The following is a 4,451-nucleotide window of genomic DNA, read 5'->3' as shown; positions in this document are numbered from 1 at the left end:
AGGTGTACCAAATCTAGTGAATATGTGCTTTTGTAAAAACTTCACAACTGTTTTAGCATCATTGGAATGGCAAGCCATGGCTTCCACCCATTTGGACACATAGTCCACAGCTACCGATATGTAAGCACAATTATTGGACAAAGGAAAAGGTCCCATGAAGTCTATACCCCAAACATCAAATAATTCTATGTCTAGAATTCCGTTTAAAGACATTTCATTTCTTCTAGAGATATTTCCACTCCTCTGACACTCATTGCAACTTTTTACAAATTTTTGGGCATCATTGTGCAAAGTAGGCCAGTAGAATCCTAATTGTAAAACCTTGGATGCTGTTCTACTTTCTCCAAAATGTCCTCCACATGGTCCTGCATGGCAGTGCTGTAGAACTGATGGTACTTCTTCTTTTGGGATGCATCTTCTAATCACTTGATCTGCACAAATTTTAAACAAGAAAGGGTCATCCCATAAATATTTCTTTGAATCATAAATGAGCTTCTTTCTTTGATACTTATTAAATTCCTTGGGAATAATCCCACAAGCTAAGTAATTAACAAGATCAGCAAACCAAGGCATTGTAGTATGATTAAGAGCTAAGATTCTTTCATCCGAAAATACTTCACAGATGTCACTACTTTGCACTGGTTTGTCTTGTTTTTCCAATCTTGACAGATGGTCAACCACTTGATTATCCACCCCTTTTCTATCAATGATCTCCAAATCAAACTCTTGCAAAAGCAAGACCCACCTTATTAACCTTGGCTTTGCATCTTTTTAGAAATAAGGTACTTGATGGCAGCATGATATGTATGAACAATTACTTTGGTTCCCATCAAGTATGATCTGAATTTTTCAAAAGCAAAGACCACAGCTAATAATTCCTTTTCCGTAGTGGTGTAATTGATTTGAGCATCATTAAGAGTTTTGCTTGCATAGTAAACAGGATGAAAAATCTTTTCTCTTTTGACCCAACACTGCACCAACTGCCCAGTCACTAGCATCAGTCATTATTTCAAAGGGTTTGGACCAATCAGATGTTATTACAACAGGGGCAGTGACCAATGCTTCTTTTAAAATGTTGAAAGCTTTTCTACAATCTTCATTAAAATTGAAAATATGGTCATGTTGTAATAATAAACAAAGAGGTTTTGATATTTTTGAGAAATTTTTAATAAACCTCCTATAAAAACCTGCATGTCCAAGAAAACTTCTAATCCCTTTGACAGTTGTTGGTTCAGGTAACTTCTCAATTACCTCTAACTTTGCTTTATCAACTTCAATGCCTCTTTTGGAAATTAAATGCCCTAACACTATGCCTTCTTTTACCATAAAGTGACACTTTTCCCAATTCAAAACCARATYTGTTTCTTCACATCTTTTAAGACTTTTTTCAAGGTTTTGCAAACACAGGTCATATGATGTCCCATAAACTGAAAAATCATCCATGAAAATTTCCATGGAGTGCTCTAACATATCTGAGAAAATAGACATCATACACCTTTGGAAAGTGGCAGGGGCATTACAAAGTCTAAAAGGCATTATTCTAAAAGCAAAAGTTCCATATGGACATGTGAAAGTAGTCTTTTCCTGATCATYYGGTGCTATGGCAATCTGATTGTAACCAGAGTAGCCATCTAAGAAACAATAAAACTCTTTTCCTGCTAGTCTGTCTAACATTTGGTCTATGAAGGGTAATAGAAAATGGTCTTTTTGAGAGGCTTTATTAAGCCTCCTATAATCCATACATATCCTCCAACCAGTTACTATTCTAGTAGGTATACGTTCATTCTTCTCATTTGGTACAACAGTGACTCCACCCTTTTTAGGTACACATTGCACAGGACTAACACAAGTACTACTAGCAATAGGATAGATTATGCCAGCGTCAAGCCATTTTAAAATCTCCTTTTTGACAACCTTCTTCATAACAGGATTGAGTCTTCTTTGAGGCTCAACGGAGGTGAAACTTTTGTCATCCAAGATAATTTTATGTTGACAAATGGTGGGACTTATCCCCTTGAGGTCAGCAATTGTCCATCCTATGCCTTGGTATGAAGTTTCAACATGTCAACCAACTTTTCTTCTTGGTCAGCTTCTAATGATGATGAAATGATGACTGGTAACTTCCCTGAATCTCCTAAAAAGGCATACTTCAGATGTGAGGGAAGTTGTTTTAACTCTAAATTTGGGGTAACATCTAAGGAAGGAACAAGAATATTCCTATCCTCATATTCTAAAACTTCAAAAGCAGTAGATTCTTGTGGTGTTTCTAATTCCTCAAAATCTTCCTCTTCATCACTATCAGTCTCAGATAAACCTAAGATTTCCCCCAAACTTTTTTCTTGACACCAGGTTTCTATCAGACTCAAAGCAGAACACTCTTTTTTTTCTTCCAGGTACCTAAGGGAATTAAAAACATTAAAAGTCACTTGTTGGTCTTGGACTCTCATGGTTAATTCTCCCTTCTGTACATCTATCAAGGTTCTACCAATAGCTAGGAAAGGTCTTCCTAAAATGATGGGAATGTCCTTGTTGGCTTCAAAGTCAAAAATGATAAAATCAGCTGGGAAAATAAACTTATCAACCTGAACTAGGACATCCTCAATCTTTCCTCTGGGATAGGCTATGGACTTATCAGCTAACTGTAGAGTTACAGTCGTAGGTCTAGCTTCACCTATGCCTAGGGTATTGAAAACAGATAAAGACATCAGATTTATGCTAGCACCTAAGTCACATAGAGATTTTCCTATATATTTTCCTCCAATTGAACAAGGGATTGTAAAACTTCCAGGATCTTTCATCTTAGGAGGAATTTTACTGGACAACAAAGCACTGCAACCTTCAGTCAAAGCTATGGTCTCGTATTCAGTAAACTTTTTTTTTTTGCTCAAAATGTCCTTTAAAAACTTTGCATAACTTGGCATCTGCTCAATAGCTTCAACCAAAGGAATGTTTATGTGCAACTATTTAAAAACATCAAGAAACTTTTTAAATTGTAATTCTTCCTTCTGATTCCTTAATCTTTGAGGATAAGGAATATAAGGAGTGACTGGAATAGGAGACGTAGTCTTTTGAAGAGTTGGTGCTCGAATCGGTTTCAAAACTGGTCTCACAATTGGTTCTGATTCAGTCCTAACAAGGATCAAAGGACTGGTCTGGTCTTTTATTGTGGGGCTGTCACCAGATTGTGACACATCCACTACAACACTTTCTTTGGGAGTCTGGGTTGTCTTGGGATCATCAGGAAATAACAGTGGAAAATCTGATCTTTCTGGAATGGTCGTACTATCTATGGGCCTGACTATGGGTTGTGGCTCACTAGTACGCACATGAATGGTAATCACAAAATCTGGTACAGAGGTAACAAAATCTTGTTCTACACTTTTCTTTTCAATCTCTGCTTTGTTTGGTTCTTTTTGTTCTTTTTGGGTGTTTTCTAAATAACTCTTTCCACTCCTTAACGTAACAACCTTAACATGCTCTTTTCCTTCCCTCTGAGGTGTCTCTGTATCACTGGATAGAGAACTTACTGGTCTTTTTCTAATCTCCAAAACCATTTGTCCCATTTGAGTTTCGAGATTTTTAATTGAAGCTTGAGTTTGGGTTATAAAACCCTTCATCATTGCTTCCAAAGAAGTAGATGACTCAGCTTGCTGTTTGGGCTTGCTCTGGAAAGAAGACTGATGATTCTAAAAATTAGCATGTTGATTATTGTGATTGCCTTGATGCGCTTGCGAGTGAAAATTAGATTGGCCTTGTTGAAAATTTGACTGTCCTTGTGGTTGAAAATTGGACTGTCCTTGCGATTGAAAATTGGATTGTCCTTGCGGCTTTTGCATTGGCGGATTAAGAGCTGGACTATGCCACGAAAAATTTGGATGATTTCGCCATCCCGGATTATAAGTTTGCGAAAATGGTCCAGTCTTGTTGACATAATTTACATGCTCCGGATTTCCAGGACACTGCTCAAAAGCATGATCTTCGCCACAGTACACACATTATACTGATTGAACATTGGAATTAAAGGTATTAGCATCAGATTGCACATGTGAGCTAGATGTTAAATTTGAAATTAGCTTAGTGATCTGAGCTGTTAATGCCGAGACATCATCTACCTCATTTATTACGGCTGTTTTCTTCAGTGGCATTGCAATTGGGTCAGACCATTGTCCGTTATTATTGGATATCTTTTCAAGTATGTCAAAACCTTCATTATAGGTACAAGCTGTGAAAGCTCCGCTTGCAGTAGCGTYGAGCATTTGTCTAGCAACGATATTTAAACCGTTGTAAAATGTCTCTAGCTGTATACAGTACGGAATGCCATGGTGAGGGCATTTTCTCAGCAGCTCTTTATACCTTTCCCATGCATCAGGAACTGCTTCATCATCCAGTTGTCTAAAAGTACAAATTTCATTCCTGGATTTGGCATTCCTCGTGGGTGGAAAATACTTTTT

At 37.3% G+C, this 4,451-nt stretch overlaps 1 non-coding gene across 1 annotated transcript; it reads left to right on the top strand.

Annotated features, from left to right (window-relative positions):
- The first annotated feature begins 4,314 nt into the window (after positions 1 to 4,314).
- Positions 4,315 to 4,421, top strand: LOC112499776. Its single transcript, XR_003067296.1, has one exon. It is a non-coding gene; the product is annotated as a small nucleolar RNA R71 (small nucleolar RNA).
- The last annotated feature ends 30 nt before the right edge of the window (positions 4,422 to 4,451 follow it).

This window comes from Cynara cardunculus (genome assembly GCF_001531365.2).
Source record: "Cynara cardunculus var. scolymus isolate 2C chromosome LG 16, CcrdV1, whole genome shotgun sequence".
Taxonomy (NCBI): domain Eukaryota; kingdom Viridiplantae; phylum Streptophyta; class Magnoliopsida; order Asterales; family Asteraceae; genus Cynara; species Cynara cardunculus.
This window is presented reverse-complemented; position numbering and strand designations above follow the sequence as displayed.